This window comes from Ambystoma mexicanum, chromosome 6q (assembly GCF_040938575.1).
Source record: "Ambystoma mexicanum isolate Mex_15411 chromosome 6q, UKY_AmexF1_1, whole genome shotgun sequence".
In the NCBI taxonomy this organism is placed as follows: domain Eukaryota; kingdom Metazoa; phylum Chordata; class Amphibia; order Caudata; family Ambystomatidae; genus Ambystoma; species Ambystoma mexicanum.
The window spans coordinates 166,776,411-166,803,278 of record NC_090937.1 but is presented as its reverse complement, the minus strand read 5'-3'; positions in this window follow the sequence as shown (position 1 = coordinate 166,803,278).

The window sequence follows — 26,868 nt, the reverse complement described above, 5'->3', positions numbered from 1 at the left end:
ATCCAGAGGTGAGATCTAATGTGGTGAACACTTTTGAACCATGTACCTGAGCTAAACCCTGATCAATGAATGGCAGTGGCCATCTGGATACTGGCACTCTTTTATTTAACTCTCTCAAATCTGCACACAGTTGCCATTGACCGTTTGGTTTTAACACACCTAAAATAGGTGTATTGGATGTGCTATGAATGGGCCTGATGATTCCCTGCGACTCCTAATTTTTAATAATCTCTGCCAATGATTCTAAACATGCCAGCGGTAGTCTATACTGGCGTACAAATACTGGGCTTCTTCTACATCTTTCCGGAAGTGTGGCCACATGTAAATTAGTTAGCCCGCAATCATAAGCACCTTTTGCAAATACATCTTTAAACTCCATAAATATCTTCCTCAATTCATTTCTATCCTCCTCGTTGTCACATGCACCCGCTAACAAAATCTGCTCCTCTACCATTTTGGAGAATTCTGGAAAATGTTCTGGCATGGGAATCTCGGCGCTTTCCTCTAATTATGTGGCTGTGTCTCTTTGTAAAGCTGCCACATTTAAATGTTCTGGCAAATCAGCTTCCACTTCAATTGGCGGATTTTCTATTTCATTTTCATTTAAGTTAAATGTTATGCAATCCTCTTGATGACAGCACACTGTCTCACTTGAATCATAAGGGTACACAGAATGAATTTTAAATATCCCTTTGGGCTGAGAGTCCATGTATTCTGGCAATTCACCCTTAGCATCTACATACTTTTCAGGGATATTTCCAATCACCATGTTATTTAGATCAGCTGTGTAATGTGATTTTTGTATGGCCATTCCTACTGAGGAGTTTTCCTCTAAATGAATATTCTGATAACCTTTATTATTCACCATAATTTTTACAGACCCTTCACCAACATCTACCAATGGAATGTATTCATAATCTAGGCCGTGCTGTTTTATGGATTCATTCAGACACACAAATGCATCAGAATCTTTCATCTGCTGTCCATTTTTACCCTTCAGTGTTATTGTAAACTGCTTTGTGAATACAGGAATAACAGTATCTTTCCTCATTTGTAATTCAATTGCATAAGGGACCAGCTGTGCGCAATGATAAGCTCTTCTTTTGTCTTCAAATTCAGGTGCCGGCCCCCCTATGCGTGACCATATCTTTTGATTAAGGAAATCTAGCACCATACACATTCTGTGCATGATGTCATTGCCTATGTAAAAGTGATTTTGTGTTCCACATACTATCCAAACATTATGGTAAATTGTTTTTTGTCCAATGCTAATTTTCAGCATGCATCTACCTGCAATCCGGTTTTCAAAGTCTGGACCGTCCAAACCAGAGACATACCGGTTTTTAATCCTAAATTTCGGGATCTCCTTCCTTTCCATTATATTTTGCAACAATTTCTCATTAATGAAGCTCCTTTCCTGTTCAAGCGCTAAAGTGGCTTTTATTGTTTTAGAATAGTCATTTATCCCAACATGGACCCATGGTTGTTCATCTTCCATGTGTATTTCAGCAAGAGTGGTAATGTGTTTTTCTGAACCTGCTCTAGGAGCAGTATTCGGTTTGCATGTCTTCTCTTTTAAATAAAAACGTAAGGTGTGCTCATCTATCTTCCTTGGGTCTAAGTATATTTGTACAGGTAATTTTTTATTTTCACTCTGCATCTTGTCTTGACACATTAATATAACAGTGACACTAGGTATGCAACTATTCTGAAGATGCACCTCCACTGCATCATTTGTTTTTGCAACAGTGTGACATTCATTTATATTGCTGTTTTGTGATTTTAGTTTCTTAGGTCTCAATGGTTTTTTGGTTAAGGACCACATTACTCCATTCACCCCATCTATGAGCGGAGATAATCTTTTCAGGCAATCTGTTCCCATCAGAAATGGAATATCACAAATGGATGTGACCAATACCTCCTGTTTCATTCTTTGTTTACCTATCTTTATGTCAACCTTGGTGGTGCCTATAATTGGCATCTCCTCCCCGTTAAAATGATGCACTGGACCTTGATTCTCCTTTACTGTGATCTGATTCTGCGAGGCTCTCCCTTCATTGATACTCTTTACTAATTCTTTGGACATAATTGTGGTCTGTGCGCCAGTGTCAAACATTGCAAATGTATGGCATTTTTCTTCCACAATGATGGGAGCATAATACCTGTCTTCAACGTCCTCCTACACACATAGGAAATGCGAATTCTTACTGATCTCAGGGCTCACATTTCTCAGGCCTTTTTCACTTTTTGGCTAAGCACATCAGTAAATGGAAAGACATTGTTCCCTCTTTTTTGCTCATTCCTGTGTGAGAGACTTTATTCATTTCCCCATGTTCAGAGGTTTTTTGGAGTGTGGCCACCGTTCGCCCATCCATCCAGGTATCATCAAAGGTCACACTACAACCCTCCAACTGAAAATGTGTAACAACATCACTTGGAAATTTGTCATTGTCTAATTCTGTGCATTTGTGATTATTCAGTATGATACCAGCCCTTTTAACCTCTTCAAAAATATGTGGTTCAAAAAATTCTTCAGGTGATTGACCTGTACCCTCCTTTTGAGCATTTCTTTTTCCTTCCTGTGTTTGGTCATTGTTTGGATTACCCAGGGAAGGAGTTAGAGCATCGCCACTTACTCCCGGTTCACTGGTATTCCCCATGCATGAGTCATTTTTCTTAAACCTGTCTCTTGGTTCTTTTGGATTTTCAGGTTTTCCCATTTCATTTGTACATATCGCCAATGTTTGATTTAGTTCTAGGTTAAACCGTACCTCTCTTTTAGAAGTATTTGCATTTTCTGTTACATGTTCATGTACTGGTATTTTCACTTTTAAATCATTAGGCATCTCAGAGTCATTGGCCCTCATTACAAGTCAGGCGGTGGACCATGGTGCTATTAGCAACATGGTCCATGCTGGATTCCGCCATGGTGGATGGCGGAATTACTGCCCCATTCCAAGGTGAGTGGGGTGGTAATTCCCCATTCACCATTTGCCCATCCCCATTTTTGCCCCATAGGGCATAATGGAGATGGGGAAGGCGCTAATTACGGCACCGTAAATTACGGTGCCGTAATTAGCACCAAGGTCACTTAGCGCCTTGGACTTTAACGCCTGCAAAAAGCAGGTGTTAAAGTGTGAATCAGGCGTTAAGGGTTTAACGGCGCCAACGCTCTTTACGGCGCCATTAACCCTTTAACGCCTGACTTGTAATGAGGGCCATTATGCAAAATTACATCAGAAAAAAATGTCTTTTTGGCGCTGCAGGTATCATAATTACTTAGTCACTTTTCAGAAGCCCCCCGATCATTGCTATGGCCTTCTGCCCCCTCCTTTGATGACTGTTTTTGTGTTGTACAGAGCTTTCCTATTTGCTCAGCCAACATTCTCACTTGGGCCTCGAGGCACTGGAATCTTTACATCTCTCTAGAATCCTCTCTCTGTGGCCTAGATCGATATTGGTTGTTCTCTCCCTGATTGGATCTATTCTGATACCTCTCAGGAGAATGATTTCTATTGGGATGGTTCCTGAATTCTTGATTCATTTGCGGAGGGGAGCGGGGTGCACCCATCATTTGGTTGTAGTCCCCTGGTGGGGAATCATGTACTGACATGACGTGTAGTTCATATTCTGTCTCATGTCCTGTCTCTCATGTGATGGGTACTGGACCCTATGTTGATTCCCATTATCAGCAAATCGATCCACATATCGGGGTCTATCCTGATTACCATATATCATGGTATTGGGATCAAATCTGATTTGTGTCCCCAATGTCTGATAGGGACCATCATTTCTTTGATTCTGATTTTGTCTCTGGTTATTGTTCATACCTGACATATCAGGTTGATAGCCTGACCGGGGCTTATCTCCTAAGTACCTGGGGCTGATGTAGCTCTCCCTATTACTAGGATCACGTGATTGGAACATTGGTGCAATGTGTGATGACCTTTGTTGATTACCCCTCTGTTCAGGTGCCAAATTATTTTTACTTGGACTTTGAGCAGACTCAAGGGACATTTTGGCTGACCTGATTTCCATCACTGTTGCTGAGGGTTCTTTAGATTTAGGTCTAGTATCTCTCATTTTATCACTTTCTCTACCCTGACAATAGAGTACCTCATATAGTTTTGTGCTTTGGTGTACAATCCATTCCAGGGACTTGTCACAGTCAAATTCATGGACCAATTGGGATATGATGTCTTTCTGCAGCCCATAGAAGTAGGCAGTTTTAAACTCATTGGAATTGGGGTCAAAAGATACATCAAAGCGAGAAAATGCTCTTTTTAAGTCTTGTAAAAACTGGCGAGGGGATGTATTAGGCCCAGCAGTGATTGTGTAAGTGACTTTCTTCGCCTCCTGCAATGACTGGAAAGGATAAAAATGACGCCTAATCTCTTTTTCGAACTCCGCCCATGTCATATTTTGCTGTTCATTCAATCCTCTTATAATACTGGCCGTCGGGGCATCTAAAGTTAAATGAAAATATTGCCTGTACTGTTCCTTAGGCATCTGGAGTGCTTTAAAAATGCCATGAACTGCTTCTAAGTGATCCTCAATGCAGCATTCCCCTCCTTTTTTAAATGGTTTGATCAGGGCTTTAATGGATTTCATTATCTTTATGGGGCTACTTGTTGCAATGCATGGAATTGCACTACTTGGTGACTCAACCCTGGTTCCAGGTGTATGGATTTGGCGGCGGCCCCCAATGGGAGTATCAAATCCCCCAAGGGCACTGCAACCAAGTTCAGTCACTGGCCCAGTCACTGGGGCACTAGCCCTTTGGGTAGAAATATAATTCACTTCAACTCCATTGAATGTGGTACCCTGCCACCTCTCCTGGGACATGGGAATACACATTTGATGTTCTAAGATCTTACAATTTTTAAGGAGCCTGTTTGCTTCGTTTTGCAAATAGTTGTTTTCATCACTCATTTTATTAATTACCTCCTGCATGTTGCACATTTGCATTTGGCACTCATTAAATTCTTTATTCCTCTTGTCTCTTTCTTGGAGCATTTTAACCATTTCTTGTTCCGCATTTTGGAGGTCACTTTCTTTCTCATAATGTTCTTTTTGTAAAATCTGCATCTCTGACACAACCTCATCTTTATCTTGTCTAATGTGGTCCACCAATGCTTTTAAGTGTACCAATTCTTGGTCACTGTCCTCAAACTGTTTCTTGCTTTTGGACAATTGATCATCAAAATCTCTGCATTTTAACTGCATGTCTTTTTGGCATACATCCAATTCTGCTCTAAACATTTCCTCTTTTTTACTTGCCCCATCTAAGTCAGTCCTTAACCTGTTAATTAGCTGGGTGTCATTTTCTTGCATTCGCAGGGACCTATTCAAAATAAACCAGATTTTGGCACGTAGCCGTATCAAACAGTCTTTCTCTGCATTTTTATCGGCTGCATTTAATAACCTTAGAAGGCAGACCTGAATTATGCTGCCTTCTGCAAAAATATTGTCTAGTTTTTCTTTCTGCACCTCACCCTGAATGCGGTCATGCCATTCTGAGGTACTGTTTGATGACCATGTCCCATATGCGAATAACTTTGCCTCTAAATATTGCACTAGGTCTGAGAATGTGGTTTCCCTTTGAACATTCTGAAATTCGTTTTTAGTGACACACTGCTATTATGAAATGGGTTCCCTTTAATGTACAGATGGCGGTGTGAGATACACTTGCCACGCCCAGTAGGTGCTCTATGATCACTTTCCCAGCCTGCAACGCACCATAAATATGTAGGGTATTTTGTGTAGATTTGGGGCCTAGCAGTATTTTCTTACCACCAAGAATAAAAGTAATTTAGCAATAATCACTCCTTGCATTCAGATTGGGTTTGGTATTATAGTGGTATTGTGGATATGCATTATTTCAGTACACAGATACATTTAGTTGATATACATTTTGTTGTGGTATAGTGATGAGCATAATTTCTTTGTTTTATTTGTGGCCCCAACATACAAAACCCCTTTCTTTTGTTTAGACTGTTCTTGTGATCCCTAGAGGCCTCAGGCTTCTACATTATTCAAGAACACCACATTTTCATATGGAGTGCTACTTATGGCTGTTATCACTGATTTATCTGTACCAGTGAGCTATGCTTCCATAAAGTATTCACAATAACATGTGGTATAATCACTAATTTATTTACATTAGTGAACTATTTCCAGAGACCGCTCTCTCTGCTGACTCATGTACGTCCAGCAGACTATCAGATTGTGTTCCACTCAGAAGTCACACACACATATACACTGAGTGGAACCACGCACACAGCTATTTATAATTACTCATAACATAACTTTTTCCACATGGGATGCTTGGCATATATTACCTAAGAACCTCCCCTTTTATCAGGCGATATGTGCTAACTGCACCAGAGAAAAACAGAAGCAAATAGAAGCCTTTACACAGATTGTGATTTACATCAGTTTCATTTCAAAAATCATACATTACCAGTTTTGCGAGGCAGTCTTTTCTAGAATAAACATAAGAGAAGCAATTGCAAAATACATGGCATTTCATTAGACTCTTTGCTACAATAAAAAGAACAGTGCATCAGTTGACCTGCAGTTCTGAATGGCAACATTAGAATGCAGCTATCGCTACGCTGCCTGACTGAAATAGCTTTCATTCACACACCGCATTCTCGCTTTGTGTAAGATAATTACCAGCAAAATTGTAGCAGTTCAGCACGCGAACTCTCTGGGCAGGTCGCTTTCTTTAAATGGCTTGGGGCTTCCTTTTAAAGCACCCGGCGAGGACATGCAGTTCCAATCTGCACTCTTTGGTCCTCAAGCCGGTGCCAATTGACTGGAATCTCCAGCCTGTGAAGGTCAGCAGTACACTGGAACGACGCCCCTCAATCAGGCAGCCCCACAGCAACTCCCGAAGCTGTGCAAAATGTCCACTGCTTTTCTTCCTCCCCGAGATGCACCAAGAGACCTCTGTTACAGCCCCTAATGTGACGTGCATCCAATAAAAATCTATCATGTCATACCCTCCTTCTTCAAACAATAGCTCACTTTTCAGTAAGAAACTGTATCCACAAATTTCCTGCTTATTTGAGTTTTGTTTCCTTAGCAAAGACCATGAAAAGCACAGAGAAAGCAAAAGAAAAAGAAATTCTGAATGTCCGTGTAAAATGAGTTTCAGCCTGCCTCATTTTGCACTTGGAGAACACATTATGATATTAATAAGTTAGAATCATGTTAGTACTGTTAATTATATTAGTTCATTAATCCTCTAATGTGTCTCCTGCAACAGAGGCATTTCAGGTGAGGAAAAAAAATCTTCATTTACATATCCATATGTTACACTGGCAACACATACCGCATTATAGCAGTAAATTGATCTCATGCAGAGGTGCTGCACTCCAAAATCACGCTATATATTGATCCCATGTAGTGGCGCTGCACTCCAAAAACACGCTAAATAATCCTCCATTTCCTGGGGCTTTATTCACTCCAGAGCAAAGTGCTCAGAAGACAGCTGGCTTTATTTTGTAAGGTGCTGTATTCACCCCAAGACTCAATGTATCCAACCATCGGCAAAGAGGCTATGTCATCTTTTGGATCTCCTCCAAGAGAGTTTGCAAAATATTGTGTAACGTAGCTTGCTTACCTGGATTTGACACAATACGTTTTGGTAAAGACATCCTGGCAAGTTAAAGTGGCAGTGTGTCAGCGGGACTAGATAATTACTGTAGATTGATTGCAGATGTATACATTGTATAACCATATCTGCCACCTTCAGAAGAGAGCAGGGGTTGTAGAACCCTGTGTGCTCAGATTCCCTGATAGGCTGCAGTGGAACGAGTATGTGCTGTTTTGTTTTGACATACTGGGAACACATTAATTTGTATCTATTTTAAATGGGTTACTGAAGGCTTCTGAATTCTGTCAATATTGTAAAGAAAAAACAGAAGCAATAGAAAATCTAAATCGCTTAATGTTATTTTGCCCAGAATTGATGTCTCAACGTATTGTAATCTTTGCTAAATTTGTTTACAATTTGGCATGGATTGATGTAGAGAGCCCATGGCTAGCTATGTTTAGAGGTGGTTTTGTTGCACTAATATGGCTGTTATTAGATGTTTTAAATTGTGCAACCTCAACTAAAAGTGAAGGTGTTGTTGAGAAATCTTAAGTTTGTAAGAATACGGAATTTCATATGATGGCGCTTCTCTTTTAATAACATCAAATGCTGACATGAATTTCATTATGAAACTGTTTTCATGAACTTGTGTTATTATTGTATGCTAAATATAGACATGTTTTTGTGTGTGTTGCATCATAAATGTTTGATTTTAAACCATACATAATACAGATTGAAATGAAATGAAATGTGTCTCTTGTGAAAAATACTCATCTGACCTATCAGACCTCATATACTGCAAACATGTTTTCCTTTTTTACATAGCTATATAGGTCAATGATGTTGATTCACTTGATGCCTCATGTGAACACGAGGAAGCTCCCTTTTCTACAAAGCTTTAGCTGAATTGCATGGGTTTTGTTGTGTTAAGTTCTGACCTTAACAAGAGCTGATTCATCTTTCATACCTTCACTCCTTTGCAGAATAGATAGCCGATCTTGGCTGCTTCAGTCTTGACTCCAGGCCAGACAACCTCGCCATGCAGCTCCACGATTTCATTGTATTCTTGCTGCAGCGTAATTCTCCCTTTCTTCATGGGTCCTGGCTTACTAAAATGTATGATACCGATGTCCAGCTCCTGTACAATGGCGGTTCCGCCTGCATTCTATTCATTACGTATATGCAGCTTCTATGATGACTTAGTCTACCTTGCGCTACAACGTCTATACAATTATTGAATGGTTGATTTTCTGTAGCCCTTCATTCAAGTGTGATCTTCTTTTTTGTATTTAAAAGTTCATTTGACTCTTTACTTCGTCATTAGTTTCTGTAGGATCCATGCATCCTCTTCAGCCAATATCCTGAGACGACATTCATACTCTCTTGTGATGCCACATACTTCTTTCTTTGCTCTTTTTTCATATTCCTTCAGGGAGTTCCTCCCTCAGATTATCCTCCCTTCATGCATACATTCAATAGGGTTGTCTCAATGGGTACCTTCTTTCAAATATACGTTGCAGTTTTGGCACAACTGCTGGTGTCTCAGGCTTCCAACATATAGAATGTAGGGGGTGGATTTTCCTGGAGAGACATGCAGCTGCTCCTCTACAACAACACCGTCCACACATTAAAAGTATAGTGAAAGGGGAGATCCTAACTTCAGTTTGTTCAACTTTTTCAGCATGAATTCAGCACATGGAATGTATAATTATTAACATTACCATCCTACAGCAAACTCTAAAAAGGAAAATGCTCCTATCGAAGAGTGACAATATTTATGGAAATAGAAACAAACATTTCATTATACCAGCAGTTCCAAGTTTTTTAAACATTGAATGCGACAACTTTGCACCCTATATTTAATAATAGAGGAGATTAAAATAATTTGGAAAAGGGAGGAGTGTGTAGAGGCTGCTGTAGGGACAAGAATCACTGCATGGGTCCAACAGGTACATTACGTACTTATACATCTGTGAACCTGGTTTTGCATCAGCAAATTCTAGATAGAATTGAATGCAACATCAGTAGTTTGTGCACCTCGAAAAATAGTTCCCTATATTTTCTCTTTACAATAATAATATCATGAAAAATGAATAACTATATACACACAACCAATGTTTAATTTCTATACGAACTAGGTTTCATGTAAAATGATATTACATTTACAGAGTACTTTATGCAACCTTAATCAGCGAACCAAGACATATAACCTAACAATGTCAACAGTTTAACAATTACAAATATGAAGACCTGCCAATGTTGTTACAATATTTTTTCTATTAACCACAGGTTTACTTCCAAATATGCTCATTATTTCTAAATTGTCTTTAAAATACTTCTTTTCAAATGTGTGTGCGTCCTTTTTTGGTCACCTACACACATAAGAAATTAATACAAAAATCATAATCTATCCTGCAAACATTGATATTTCTTAAACATATAGTATTGCTTTCTTATTTAATTTTGATCAAAGTCCAGCGTGTAACCACATAACACATTTCTGGACTTCTATAGAAAATACTGCACTTGAAAAAGAGGCACTTCAGAGAATCCATTGACTACTACTTAAACTAGACTCATATTCTTTTAACCTTCATTCCAATACTTTTTCTTAACTTTATATGCATCCTTATTTTGGCCACTTACACACATAATAAGTAAATGACAATCTAAGCAAATTGTTTCCTTAACAATTACAATTTCTGATGACAACTCATTTTTAAAATCATAATTTATTTATTTGTGGTTTGTTTGCTCTACTTACTACTGTTTACTTGTTTCAGATGTGAACAGTTATCAACATCTACACTCCCTAGCACTCAAAATAATGTACATTGAACCACTTATATAATCCAGGACTGATAGGGAATACTTGTGAGTATTAAAATATGCAGAGTTTTACATAATAAAACAGAAGTAGAAGATTGCAGTATGCAGTTTTTTAAAATAATTTATATAAATGTGTGAAAGTACTACATACCTTTCTTTTATAGTAGTTTTATATTCTAATCTAGTAAATATATATTATTTAATGTACACACACAATTACTTATTTTGCCCTTTTTAGCATCATTTTTGAATGTTTATATTCAGAAAGTATGTACAACATATTTTAAAACTTTGGTTCTAGCAAAACTAAGTAAGCATTCTTTAAGCCCTTTGGCAATCTAGCTTGGCGTGTGACTATAGAGTCATTACAGACAAGCCAATCTACTTCTGTAAGCACCCATGTTGTGGAATGTCCACAGTGAATGGATGCTCCCTCATGAAAAATAATTGCACATGTTTTAAAAGTTGTCTTACTAATAGAAACTTGACTATTTACAATGTTCATTACCTATGTGTTAATTTTCCTACCATATGCACTATATCTTTGAAAAATATTTGAGGTACATATTAAAAAGTAAATTTTCAGTGTAGACTGTAAATTACAACTACAGACACTGTGTTGCACATCATGAAACACTTGTGTTACTAGACCAGATAAATTCACACTTTTGTGATCAGTGATAGGAAGATATGAAGTAGAATACCTGTTCTTACATTGTGGACACATATGATACCATTCGTAACTAATTCTTTTTTATTGTGTTAGATTGTATTCAACTTTTCACAAATTCATCCAGATACATCATTCCATGAATGAAATTTAAAAAAGATGGACTCAACATCTTCAGGTAAAAATTGTCATGATTTTTTCAACTTTCCTACAAAACAAACAGTAATACAGAATACATGCATAGTCATTACCTGCCATAAAACAGGCTCACTGCTCTCCCTCAGTTGGTATCGCTCCCCATCCGATACCTCTCCCAGTCTCCACTCATGGGCGTCAGTGCTTCATATTCACACAACAGATGTTTAACTGATTCGAGTAAGCCTCTGCCACAATGCCAACATTCCTGACTCAATCTTGGGATATTGTGCCAATCACCCATGCCCTGTCCTTACCAAGTTACATTTCAGTCTTAAATAGTCCCACATCAAGGAATTCCCCAGGAATTCTCGAATATATGTCAGAGGATCAGGTCTTAATTGAACATAATGAGCACATTCCCTGGCACTGTTCCTTATGGCAAGATTAACCATAACCTGCTTGTCCTTCCATTCTACAATGATCTTTTTCATTAATAATTTAAAACACCTAAGTGATTCTTCCAGAAACCCGCTAGGCACTCTCCCTAGCCGAAGGCCTGCGATGTTACATAAACTGGACATTTTGGCACAACAGCGTGCCAGCTGGAGCGTTAACCAATTTCCAATATAATGTCAGGCATCCCAACGCTAGATTTAGATCGATAGTCAAAAGGCCAAACTTCAGCACGATCATTTCAAATGGGGTGCGAGCAGGTAGCCATAACAGACTCTTGACCATTTTTCATTCTACCAGTGCCAGCTCCATAGATTTAGATAAGGCCCAGGATTCCATGACATATAGGGCCTCATTACGAGTTTGGAGGTAGCCATTGAACTATTAGCTCCATGGCTGCCTCCAAACCGGGCTCCTTTACCGGGTTCCTGCAATGGGGATTTACCGGGTCATTCCGACATAGGAGGACCCAGTAGGCCCTCCTTGCAGGAACCATTCCCCATTCCCATTTGAGCCCCCATAGGGCTCAATGGGAATGTTTATTGAGGTAACAGCGGGCACATTATAAGTGTCCCGTTATTACCTCCCTCTTCCCCTCGCGGGCCCGGAAAAGACGTCTGGTTTTACCAGATGTCTGATCCGGGTCCCGCGAAGGGAACCTCGTAATATGCGCTCCCGGAATAAAGGGGGCCAGTCCCGTACCAGCCCCCTTCATTCCGAGAGCGCAAGGGTCGTAATGATGCCCATAGTATCATTAGACTACTTTGGGTTGGTAGAGGTGCAGTATACAACCCACTGAGTGGCTGCCACCCTCACATGAAAAGGACTGAATCCTTCCTAAGGATTCAGTCCTTTTCATGTGAGGGTGGCAGCCACTCAGTGGTATCATTCCTCTTTAGTTTTATGTAATCCATGTGGTCCTTCCCATTCAAACCTGGTTCTAATTGGATGCCCAGATATTTGTAGGATTTAACCACTTCCAGTTTTACTCCTGACAGTTTACAGGTTGGTTTGAGCATCTGTTTTTTCCTGTGAGGATCAAAGGCCATGATATTGGTCTTTAGGATGTTAATAACCAGACCTTTCTCCCCCGCATAGCTCTTAAAACAACATAGGGAACTTTGGAGGGAATCTGGTGTTAAGTCCAATATGGCCAGGTCTTCCGCATAGCCTAGTCACTGGAGTTTTCATCGCGCCAAACTTTGGCAGAATAGAGGATGAATAGCCCAGGGCCACACCCATGTCAGCAGTGTACAGGTTGTATAAGATTAGTGCTAACGTGCACCATGCTTCCGTCCCCTAGTGTTTGGAATCCATGCTGTACTTCCCCCAAGTTGGTCCACTGTCACCTTCACCCTGGCATGTGAATATAAATACACCAGCAGTTTAAGCTGGCCAGGAGGAATTCCTTGTTAGTATAACTTCCTCCACAGCCTATTGCAGTCAATGGTGCCAAATGCCATAAGCAGATCGATAAAAGCAACATAGACAAATAGCTTCATTCCTTTCCATGCTTGCTCAATCGCTGTTGTCAGTGCCAGTATGTTGATGCTAGTATTGGATTTCTTGCGAAATCCAGTTTGGAAAATTGGAATGATTCCAAGGCGTTCTCCCATGATGTCAGGTCCTCTAATAATATTCTGGCAAAGATCTTATCAGGGGCATCACGCATCACCAGCATACGATTATTCTTAGGGTTATTGTGCCTTCCCTTTTTTTAGGACTGGGACAGTGATGCTGCCCTGCCAGGATGTTGGTATATGCTGCAGTGCCTCTATGCATTTAAAGAGGGAATGCAGGGTTGAGGGCCAGATCGAAGGGCCTGCATTAATGACGGTACTACATATGCCATCAGAGCCAGGGGCCCTAGACACCTTGCTGTATCTATTAAGACATTCAATCTCATTCAGGGAATGGTCATATACCCAATTAATTACCCATTGTGATTCTATTTGGCTATTGCTCTCATCTCCCCCCAGGGTTAGCCCCACATGAGAAACCCAATTAGCCTCTGTGACACCATGTAAGTGCCTGGTGCTAGATTCTTTTACATTCACGATCTTCCAGAATGTGACATGGTAATTCGTCTGGGAGGTTAGAACTAGTTCTGGCCATCTTTGACATTCCATGATGTATTTATGGTGTTTTAACCATTTACGATATGTGGCCTTGGCCTGTAAGACTTTTACGCCGTGGACCAAAGGCGAGTTCTTAGATTTATGGAGAATTCCCCTCAACTTCCACTTAGCATCTCTAATGGTAGAATCAAAATGATGGGGATGGTTTCTCCTCTTCCCCAGAGCCATCCTGCATGTGGCTTTAAATGGCATATTGGAACATTTTTGGATTTCCCGCATATTGTTCCAATACCCACTCCTGTGACCACCCCCCAGGTCCAAATGCCTCAAGACATATGGGATCCAGTAGCGTTCTTGTTAGCATGACTGCGTATTCCAGGTTGGGGCTGCTCCATCAAATGCGGCTCAGGCCTGAATCCATGTTCAAACGGCCTGCAGTGCTTGAGACAATAGGAGTCGACTCCAGCCCTAGGTCGGCCAGTAAGGGTTAATGAACGCTTTCAGGGTACTAGTACACACACATATCCACCACAGTATTGGGAAGGTTGGCAACTTGCATGTAATCAAAAATACTACTGTCCCCCTTACCCACCCTGGTGAAATGTGGTGGATGGTCAGATGGACTTGCCCCGTTTACCATGTTGAACCCATAAGCAGATAGCAGACAAGCCCATTCGATCCCCCCTGCCCCCATGTGCTCACCCATCTATTTCTCCCCAGATGACCAAAGGGCATACAGTGCCCCTCCTCCTCCAGGCCCAAGTCTAGTGACAGGGGGGTCATGGCATTGAAGTCCCCACATAAAACTACTGAGCTCCCCTTACTCAATCCACACAGTAACACTTCTACTTCCCTCAGCATGTTCTTGATTGGCTTATTATAAGGTGGTACACATATATTTATCAAGAGAAATTCTCTGGGCCCAGTTTTGGCCAGTTTTTAGGAATATGTCACTTTGGCCACAAGGATGTTAGGGGAACAGACTAGAAGCTCCATAATTGCTGTGTGCCGTTTAACCCCTATTGCCAGGCAACCTTAGGGTCACCCACGAGGGCCCTTACTAGCGGCTCTACAGATAAAAGACCATCCATCAACAAACAAAGGGTTTGTTAGCCAGGTTTCTTGTAACAACACCACATTAAACCCATCAATCTGGTTAAATAGTCCATCATCCTCAAACAAATGCTTATGGTGTTCCAGCTCAATATTAAGTAATTGGGTCTGTTGCCCTGGCTATGAGTGAGGAGATCCCCTAAATTCTACCAGGGATTCCAACCAAGCCCATTGAGATTTGTTGACCTTCCTTTCCTATAACCCCCCTTCATTGCATTCCTTTGAAAGGTGAGAAAGCCTGACCTGGCTAGTAAGCAGTCCTCAGACTTTGTCAATTGTTCCATGTGTTATCCTGCTTGAGGCCTTTGTTGGATATTTTATCACCAACTGACCCTCAAGGGAAATAATGGAACATTCATAGCCCAGTTTGTATAACGTTTGCTGTGATGTTAAAATATAGGACAAAATGCTTCCATCATAAAAAAGGGATGATTGATGTAGCATAGTTGAATTCTTCACACATGTCCACAAGCTTAATGTCACCTCTGTTTATAGAGTGAAGGGGATGCACTGCATGGATCAGAGCCAGAATTTTAGATTGATTCAAGAACATCCAGCTTCCTCTGCAGAATAGACTTCTGATTTTCAAGGCTTCCACTGTCAATTCCTTAGACTGCTGGTGTGTGGTAGCTGATGCTGCAGACAGGGCAGATTGATCTTCCGTGTAACTCAACAGAAAGGTCTTGGGTCTGTCTCCGAAGCTAGACCGAGTGCTTCCTCCCATGCTCTACCATCTTTCCTCCTTGGTGCCTCCACATTGACCTTATACTCCCAGCCACTGTTCACAGGTACTGCGCTTGTCCGGCCAAAGCCACAGACTGTTTCCTGCACCTCTCTTGCCTCAAGGGCTGGTTGTGGAGAATTGATGATAGTACTGGGAGGGGCAGGAACCTTCCCTTCCTCCTCTGCCCACCTCCAGCCATTTGAATCACAAAATATGCACAATGAGCCTGTGGGTTCCTTTGTTGGAGCCTCAGCCGTCATGCTTGTATGCTTATGTATCTCCCTTTTTTTGTCAGCTAACTGTTCGTACATGAAGGCCTGTTTCACTGGTTGCTTGGTGGGTCTTTGCTTTGGTCGACAGTACCAAGTTGCAGGGTCAGTTCCACTGCTGGCCATAATGTCACGGGTTGTTTCCTCAGCGGCATTGTACCTCCTTTCCATTTGTATTACACCTGCTGGTTGAGTATTAATTTCCTGAATGTCTCTCGTCTCCTTGCACATTGAAGCCACTCCCCTAGTCACTGAGTATGATGCTTTGATGAGTTCATTGAGGGGATGGGTGATTTTGTCAAATTTATCAAAGACAGCATCCAGTTTCACGGCCGTAGCATCGTATGCATGGGTCAGTTCTGTCAGCAGACCGTCAAGGATAGAGAACATATTTGCAGATGAAGCACTTACTTCTCCAGCTGAGCTTAAGGAAGTTGAGGTAGAGCCGTCACAATTTCCTCCCTCAGCACCTTCCCCGGTGAGGCTGGATACTTCAATACCTGAGGTAACCAACAGTTTCCTTGACTAATAAATCGAATGCAGAAATTAATAATTCTTGACTATCTTCCTGTGTATTTTGGAAAAAATGTTTATTTCCACTTGCAACAGCTACTACATTTCTGATTGACATTGCTGAATGAAAACTTTGTGAATTTTCACATACAGATATTTTAAGAAATGAAAGTTCCACACATAGTTGCTTATCTGATGTGGAAGCTATTTCTTGCATCAGTGATGTCATTTTAAAACAACATACACAAAGATGCATTACAATAGCATTCAACTCCAGTTTGATTACTAAATCTGCAATGAAGTATGTTGGAGTTGACCAACTCTCCAACTTCATAAAATGTTGTTGTTGTTTAGTCTTATAAGGACTGTTTTTATTTAAATGAGCTTTCATGGACTCCTCATGTTTCCTGGATGATTGCTTCACAGGTACAGGTGAGGAGCATACAGTACACACAATCTATTACATTCTTCAATGCAAGAAGTGTCAGCTTTCACTTTTTTTTCATCAAAGTTTATTAAAAATAAACCGTTTATATTTTTCACATGTGACAATGCTACACAGTACATTCCTTCTTTAAACTCTGCATGACCAATGTCAATAAGTGGTGTTTCTAAAGGTGAGCCTTGTGATTTATGAATAGTTATTGCATACGCACATCACAATGGAAACTGTGCTCTTTTCACAAAGGTATCCTTAAAAAAGCATGAAACCTTAGAGGTCCTAGAAATCAAATGAGTTCCTTCTATATAATCAAACTTTTCTTCAACATGTACAACATTTGTCCTTTGAGGAAAAGTGTGAAATGTAATCACTCTTCCCATCACTCCATTGACTAGACCAGTTCCTATATGGAGGTTCCTCTTTAACATTACTCGTGCATTGATGCACAGTTTTAAAACTCCTTCCAGATCTGTTGTTTTAGAAATTGAATTCTCTAGTTGACCTAATCAAGCTTTTGCTCTCTTACACAACTCTAAAGGCATAGCATGACCATCTAAAACATCCCACAATTGTATATGCACAATGTTTTGCTTCTCTGACAATGCAATTGTAGAATTAAACTTGTTACACTCTGCAAGTGTGCACATCAATGCAACACAACAGATGTTTATTTTCTGTAGAGTCAACATGACATCAGATAAACTGCTATCTGCATGAAACATGTTAGAAATCAATATTCTTTTTAAGACTGCTTTCAGATGTTCATCAAGAACACAGATATAAATCTTAATAAACATTTCTGCATACTCTAAGTCTGCAGATTACCTCATATTAATGGTATGTTCCTGGATCTCAAAACAATTCCAAAGGTTAAAATGACCAATATTTCCTATACTTTTTTGGGTATCCGTAGATTGCAGGATTTTGAAAACTGGTTTACCTTTCCCAGAAGTTAATTGCAACTAGTTTCCAAAAACAAGTACATGTTTACCACCAAATAAAATGTTGTAGTCAGTCTTCAAAACCTCTTGTATTTGTAAGTGAATGAAAGCTAACATAAAGTTAGACACCATACTTACTTCATAAACAAAGTATTTATTTTTTTAAGAACTTTTCCTACTTGTGCTGATATAAGTTTTTGATACTCTAGTTTGTTGTCATGCTCCACTGGTAACATCAACAGATGATGTAAAGTAACACCTGCTATATTAAATGCTGCTAAACCTTTTGCCGCAGTTACAAAGCATGACAAATAGGAATCCCTTGCATTTTGGATCATAGCTCTTGTTGCATGAATTCAAAAATATGTACCTGTTCCTGCTTGTCCACTAACATACAACAATACAGGTTTGTATTGCACGCAAGAACATTCACGCTTGTCATGCAGTAAACCATGTAGGAACCTATCTATTGTTTTATAATATACTTTACTCTACATTAAGTTTGTTAACAATTTCATCACATTTTACATCTGCAACTTTACTTTGTTACATTGCACTTTCTACTTGCTCCATGGCAAGCTCAACATTAGTTTGAATAATTAGCTCACCAAACACATTTTGTCTTCCTACTGCAGAGTCTTGGCTTTCCTCAGGAGCCTCTTTTGCCAATTCAGCTTCAAACGTTCTTCTTGACGTAGTTCTTTCTCCAGTAACTCCAAGTACTGTTCACATTTTAGATATGCAATTAAGTTTTTTAAGCAAAAAATTATTCTTCAAAAACTTCCAAGCAAATCACTTTCTGCACGCCATGTGAAGAACAACTGCAAAAGACAAAAGTAAAACAATTCCTTTTTCTCTGCAGTTTGGCAAGATAGTTTCATGTGGTTAGTGAGACTTGGCTTCTCATATCTCACTCGACAATAACTACATCCATGTACTTTAAGCCGTCCCCTGTTACTTTTTGCTGCAATATTTTGATATGAGAAGCATTGGGCTACTTCATATAAACAAAGATCCTCCAACATTTCAGATCAATTTGGATAATGTCTATCAATCAAGTTGGTTTTCAAAATCTCAGTACTTATACTGCTTCAGCTAACTGCTCAATTTCACTCAAAGGCTTCAGTACCTGATTTATAGTACTAGATGGTCCAAGAATTAACCAAACTACATTAATGCTACATCCATACAGAGGCAAACTAGTTATCCGATCTGCAGATTTATAGCTGCCACACTCTCTTTGGGAAAGCATCTTCAGACCAAAGCTTAACACTTTCTGACTAAACCTTTTATCTGCTGATACATCTGTCGATATGTCAGCTGCATTGCTCTTTTCAGCTTTTGTCATATATGCTGAAACATAACTAGCAACAGCTGTTGTATCATCAGCAATAAACGTACATCAGTATTTGCATTCCATAGCGGAGCAATTGACAGGATTGTAACCATTAATTAATTGGAATTCAATTGTATGTATTTCTTGGTGACTTACCTGTAACATGGGGGCCGATTCATGGAACAAACGTGCGCCGAAAATCTACGCGCAAGTAGGCGCAAGCAGGCGCAAGCAGGCGCAAGCGGAAAAAAACAGGCGCACGCGCACGCGTGCGATTCATGGAAGTCCCTGCGCGTGTTCACCGCGGGATGTGCGCCAAACCCGTGCATGGCGCACAAGTCACTGCAACATCGCGAAAGGCGTGCGCGACGGTGCGCGACGCGCACAGTGAAAGCGCACAACCTCAGCGCACACAGCAGAAAGTGGGCGGGACATGGGGCGTAACGCGCGGAATGGGGAACAACACGCGAAAATAAGGGCGTAACTGGGGATGCACTGCACGGAAGCAGAGGTAACGCCCACACGCACACGAACCACACGTATTCATGGAATGGAATAGGGCAAACCCACGCACAGCCAAAGCCGCGCACAAGCTGAAACACGTCCGCCACACGAAGGCAGGCGGTAGAGTCCCAGCGCATCAAAAAAGTGGCGCCGCGGGAAGTAAAATACGCGATTGAGCGGGGTACGTGTATTCCGGGTGTGCGCGGGAAGTTCCACACGCGATTGAGCGGGGTACGTGTATTTCGGGGGTGCGCGGGAAGTGACACACGTGAATGAGCGGGGTACGTGTATTACGGGGGTGCGCGGGAAGTTCCACACGCGATTTGGCCGGGTACGTGGATTCCAGGGGTGCGCGGGAAGTGACACACGCGATTGAGCGGGGTACGTGTATTTCGGGGGTGCGCGGGAAGTTCCACACGCGATTTGGCCGGGCACGTGGATTCCAGGGGTGCGCGGGAAGTCCCACACGCGATTTGGCCGGGTACGTGGATTCCAGGGGTGCGCGGGAAGTTCCACACGCGATTTGGCCGTGTACGTGGATTCCAGGGGTGCGCGGGAAGTTCCACACGCGATTGAGCGGGGTACGTGTATTTCGGGGGTGCGCGGGAAGTTCCACACGCGATTTGGCCTGGCACGTGGATTCCAGGGGTGCGCGGGAAGTTCCACACGCAATTGAGCGGGGTACGTGTATTTCGGGGGTGCGCGGGAAGTGACACACGCGAATGAGCGGGGTACGTGTATTACGGGGGTGCGCGGGAAGTTCCACACGCGATTTGGCCGGGTACGTGGATTCCAGGGGTGCGCGGGAAGTTCCACACGCGATTTGGCCGTGTACGTGGATTCCAGGGGTGCGCGGGAAGTTCCACACGCGATTGAGCGGGGTACGTGTATTTCGGGGGTGCGCGGGAAGTTCCACACGCGATTTGGCCGGGCACGTGGATTCCAGGGGTGCGCGGGAAGTTCCACACGCGATTTGGCCGGGTACGTGGATTCCAGGGGTGCGCGGGAAGTTCCACACGCAATTTGGCCGTGTACGTGGATTCCAGGGGTGCGCGGGAAGTTCCACACGTGATTGAGCGGGGTACGTGTATTTCGGGGGTGCGCGGGAAGTGACACACGCGAATGAGCGGGGTACGTGTATTACGGGGGTGCGCGGGAAGTTCCACACGCGATTTGGCCGGGTACGTGGATTCCAGGGGTGCGCGGGAAGTTCCACACGCGATTTGGCCGGGTACGTGGATTCCAGGGGTGCGCCGGAAGTTCCACACGCGATTTGGCCGTGTACGTGGATTCCAGGGGTGCGCAGGAAGTTCCACACGCGATTGAGCGGGGTACGTGTATTTCGGGGGTGCGCGGGAAGTGACACACGCGAATGAGCGGGGTACGTGTATAACGGGGGTGCGCGGGAAGTTCCACATGCGATTTGGCCGGGTACGTGGATTCCAGGGGTGCGCGGGAAGTTCCACACGCGATTTGGCCGGGTACGTGGATTTCAGGGGTGCGCGGGAAGTTCCACATGCGATTGAGCGGGGTACGTGTATTTCGGGGGTGCGCGGGAAGTTCCACACGCGATTTGGCCGGGTACGTGGATTTCAGGGGTGCGCGGGAAGTGACACACGCGATAGAGCGGGGTACGTGTATTTCGGGGGTGCGTGGGAAGTTCCACACGCGATTTGGCCGGGTACGTGGATTTCAGGGGTGCGCGGGAAGTGACACACGCGATAGAGCGGGGTACGTGTATTCCGGGGGTGCGCGGGAAGTTCCACACGCGATTTGGCCGGGCACGTGGATTCCAGGGGTGCGCGGGAAGTTCCACACGCGATTTGGCCGGGTACGTGGATTCCAGGGGTGCGCGGGAAGTTCCACACGCGATTTGGCCGTGTACGTGGATTCCAGGGGTGCGCGGGAAGTTCCACACGCGATTTGGCCGGGTACGTGGATTCCAGGGGTGCGCGGGAAGTTCCACACGCGATTGAGCGGGGTACGTGTATTCCGGGGGTGCGCGGGGAGCAGCACACGTGAATTGCACGTGTGGGTCCTCCCAGGTGTACCCTCTACACCCTCCACGGCCCCTGCAGGTGGCTCACACCACAGGGGCCTACCCAGCACATGTCCTGCAGGCACCCCATCCACCATGGCCATGCCCACCAGCCAACCCACATATCAACTAGCACTACTGCCCACCAACGCATGTCCCCCTGCACCCCCAGCCACCAGGGGCAGCCTCCAGCAGGCCCCCACCCATGTCTCCCCCCACCCCCACCCCCCAGCAGTGCAGGGGCAGCCTCAAACAGGCCCCCACTCATGTCCCCCTGCACCCCCACCGCCTAGCATCCAGGGGCACCCTCCACCAGGCCCCCACTCATGTCTCCCACCACCCCCACCCCCCAGCATCCAGGGGCACCCTCCACCAGGCCCCCACTCATGTCCCCCTGCACCCCCACCCCCTAGCATCCAGGGGCACCCTCCACCAGGCCCCCACTCATGTCTCCCACCACCCCCAGCATCCAGGGGCACCCTCCACCAGGCCCCCACTCATGTCCCCCTGCACCCCCACCCCCTAGCATCCAGGGGCACCCTCCACCAGGCCCCCACTCATGTCTCCCCCCACCCCACCCCCCAGCAGTGCAGGGGCAGCCTCAAACAGGCCCCCACTCATGTCCCCCTGCACCCCCACCCCCTAGCATCCAGGGGCACCCTCCACCAGGCCCCCACTCATGTCTCCCACCACCCCCACCCCCCAGCAGTGCAGGGGCACCCTCCACCAGGCCCCCACTCATGTCCCCCTGCACCCCCACCCCCTAGCATCCAGGGGCACCCTCCACCAGGCCCCCACTCATGTCTCCCCCCACCCCCACCCCCCAGCAGTGCAGGGGCAGCCTCAAACAGGCCCCCACTCATGTCCCCCTGCACCCCCACCCCCTAGCATCCAGGGGCACCCTCCACCAGGCCCCCACTCATGTCTCCCCCCACCCCCACCCCCCAGCAGTGCAGGGGCAGCCTCAAACAGGCCCCCACACATGTCCCCCTGCACCCTCACCCCCCAGCATCCAGGGGCACCCTCCACCAGGCCCCCACTCATGTCCCCCTGCACCCCCACCCCCTAGCATCCAGGGGCACCCTCCACCTGGCACCCACACATGTCTCCCACCACCCCCACCCCCCAGCATCCAGGGGCACCCTCCACCAGGCCCCCACTCATGTCTCCCCCCACCCCCACTCCCCAGCAGTGCAGGGGCAGCCTCAAACAGGCCCCCACACATGTCCCCCTGCACCCTCACCCCCCAGCATCCAGGGGCACCCTCCACCAGGCCCCCACTCATGTCCCCCTGCACCCCACCCCCTAGCATCCAGGGGCACCCTCCACCTGGCACCCACACATGTCTCCCACCACCCCCACCCCCCAGCAGTGCAGGGGCAGCCTCAAACAGGCCCCCACACATGTCCCCCTGCACCCTCACCCCCCAGCATCCAGGGGCACCCTCCACCAGGCCCCCACTCATGTCCCCCTGCACCCCCACCCCCTAGCATCCAGGGGCACCCTCCACCTGGCACCCACACATGTCTCCCCCCACCCCCACCCCCCAGCAGTGCAGGGGCAGCCTCAAACAGGCCCCCACTCATGTCCCCCTGCACCCCCACCCCCTAGCATCCAGGGGCACCCTCCACCAGGCCCCCACTCATGTCTCCCACCACCCCCACCCCCCAGCATCCAGGGGCACCCTCCACCAGGCCCCCACTCATGTCCCCCTGCACCCCCACCCCCTAGCATCCAGGGGCACCCTCCACCAGGCCCCCACACATGTCTCCCACCACCCCCACCCCCCAGCAGTGCAGGGGCACCCTCCACCAGGCCCCCACACATGTCCCCCTGCACCCTCACCCCCCAGCATCCAGGGGCACCCTCCAGCAGGCCCCCACCCATGTCCAACTCATGTTCCCCACCCAACATGTCATCACAGTCCAGATCCCTGGTCTCTATGGTCAGCCCCCAAATGCAAAACACCCACCCGAGTATTGCATCCACCCACTCATATTCTGCAATTACATCACAGAACACCAATTGCAAGTTCCAAAACAAACACATGTCCCTCACATACACCCAATGGGTGTCAGTGATTCTCAAAACACATAACATGAAATGCATGAAAACAATGAGACACCACACATTGAAGTGCAACAAATAAATAATGTATTAAAGGAAAGATGAATAGAAACAAAAATGAATAAACAGAAATGTGAATGGAAAAAAATGAAAAGAAGCATGTCCGTTCAAAATAAAAAAACAATTAAAGAATATAGAAATCCAAAGTAATGTAGTACAAAGTCAAAGTCCACCAAACAAAATCCAATGTGAAAAAAAAATTATAAGCCATTGATCCATGGATAATGTTAAAAAAGAAAGTATGTACAAGTCCACAACTATGTACAATCCAAGAAGCCAACAAAATAAAGGAAACCTAACTAACTACACTAACTAATAAAAAAAACTATATACAAAAATGTGGCCAATGTCCAAAAGGTCCAAATGAAATAAAAACAAAAATGAAACTTAACACTACCTACATAACTATGTACAAGGGCAGTGGGCTAGTTCCACGGCTCACTTCTGGATGTGCCGGGCCAGGGCATCATCGAACTCCTCCTCAATGTCCCGGAGGCGGTCCTCCTCCATGGCCCCGAGGGTCCGCAGGGCCGTCGACGTGTCCACCTCCAAAGCCCTGCGGATTGCCTCGAGGCACTCGACCCGCCTCAGGGCCCTCTGCATGGAGTTCTCCGCCCTGACCATTGAGAGCCGTGCCTCTTCCGCCCGCTGCCGCTCCGCATCTATGGCGTGGCCCAACCGCTGCCACACGGAAGACACTTTTTGTCCTGGGTCCTCCTGCCCTCCAGCCGATGCCTGCCCCTCTGATGTCGAAGGCCCCGAGCCTTCATGTCTCCCACCATGGTGCTGCTGCTGCTGTGCCTCTGCCCCTGCACTGCCTCCTGCTGCCTGCACATCCTCCGCCGGCTGGGGTGCAGTCGTTGACGTGGCCACCCCTGCTGGACGTCCGACTCCCGACTGTGGCAGGGATGCCTCCTCCACCAGCCTGGCCGCACCGTCAGAGGCAGCTCCACAGGGCACCCAGGTGACTGATGGGTGGGAAGATGGCACAGAGGACGACTGGCGCGTAGGGGGTCCAGCTGAGGAGGGGGTCGTGGCAAGCCCCATCAGACGGAGGAATCCGGCCTGGGTGACCTGTCCCAGCAGGCTGACGTGGTCAACGAGCCATTCGAGATGACCTGCAGTCTCTTCATGAAAAGACTGCAGGTCACCTCGCATGGCCCGTTGACGCAACGCCACTCCAGCCAGGACAGGCTCAACCCGGGCCTGGATAGCCACGTCCGCAGGCAGAGGAAGGCCAGTTGACGTCAGCTCATCCCCTGCCTGAAAACTGGTCTGGACATGGGCATCCCTGCTGGTGCAAGATGATGCAGGGACAGGATCAGGGACAGGATTGCACACAGGCACCTCCGCAGCGGCCTGTGCTGCCTCCTGCCCCTGGTCCTGCACTGCACCACTAGCACCAGTGGGATCCCCACCCCCAGACCCCGTCTCCGGTGCTTGCACGGCCTCCTCCTCCACCAAACCCCCCACCAACCTGGATGACTCTGTGCCATCTTCCCCCGTTGGGCCCTGTGGGGTCCCAGCTGCCCCTTCTGCTGCCGAGGAGTCCAACTGCAACCTCCGCCTCTTGGACCTCCCCCCGGCAGCTGCGGCCTGGGACGCGGCACCGGACTCCTCACTCCCCGACGAGATGACAACCTGGGAGGGGAGCCTGGCCTTGCGTCTCCGGCTGGCGGTGGGATCCCCGCCGCTGTGCTCCACAGCACCTTCTCCGCCCTCTTCATCAGTTGACGCTGCAGACAGGGAGAAACAAAACACAGGCATCAGGGCACTGTACAATGTACACATACACACATGACAGTTGTACATGAGTGGCATTGGCAAACCTCTGACATGTCATCACAATCCCCAACACACATGTCATTACAACTTGCACACACGAGCCATACCACAGCCATGTTGCAACTGCCAACACCATCCATACACATACAACAGCATCAGCAGCCAAAGGTGAGCCAGACATCACATGCAACACAGGAAGTGCACCACACATGTACACACACCACCACACTTGCATGCATGTGTACACCTCTGCTAAGTGTCGCAGTGTTCAGACGGGCATCCATGTCACATCTGCCCATCAGGCTTCCACATACCGCTGTCACATGCATCCATGTTGCATCACTGTTGCACCCTTGTCAAATACACACACATGCACATGTACACAGCGCTGATACAATCAGCTGAAAACAACATACATGCGTGACATCACGGACATGTCTACTCACATACACATTCATACAAACTTGTGTGCCCACACAACTGCATTTGGCATGCAAGCCCACACACACAGGCACCATCCATGTCTCACACATTACAGCCCTCGCATGTGTCAGCCCCACGGCCCTGTACACCCGCACCCATACTCGACCCCATACAAACAGATGTGCAACCTGCACACTACTGAACAATCACCACACGCACTGCTCACAATCAGGATGCATGTACACTCACCGCTCGACTCCAGACGGGTCTGCCTCTCAAGGACCTGGACGTGGAGCGCTGGGGATATGTGTTCCAGGACCCTCATCTGTTCTTCCGACAAGTGGCCCCGGCGCCCCTTGGCATCCGCTGCCTTCAAGAGGCGCCGGGCCTTGGTCAGGGTCCTGGACCTGAAGTCCTCCCAGCGCTTCTTGACATGTTGGAAGTCGCGGACTGCCACCCCCTCCGCGTTGATGGCAGTCACGATGTCAGTCCAGATCCGAGTCCGTCCTTCCTTGTCGGCGCGGCAACTTCCGAAGAGGGCATCATACTGCCCCAGGACTTGCTCCACTAGGACACCAACTTCGGTGGCACTGAAGCTGGTGCCCCTCTGACTCTCTGGCCGGGGGTTGTCAGTGGTCACAGATGGAGTTTGCCCCGACATGACAACCCCAGAGGCAGGAGTGGGTGGGCAACTGGGTCCTGGGGCTGGGCTGTGGAGCGATGGAATCCCAGTCGGGAGTCTTTGGTTCCAGCAGGGGTGGTCACACCAACAGCACCCCTGGCTGATGTGCAGGCAGCAAATGGCAGGGCACGTGGGCAGCAGGCAGTCAGGCAGCAGCAGATGGCAGGTGGGAGCGTGCTCGGGGCTCTGGGGGGCAGTAG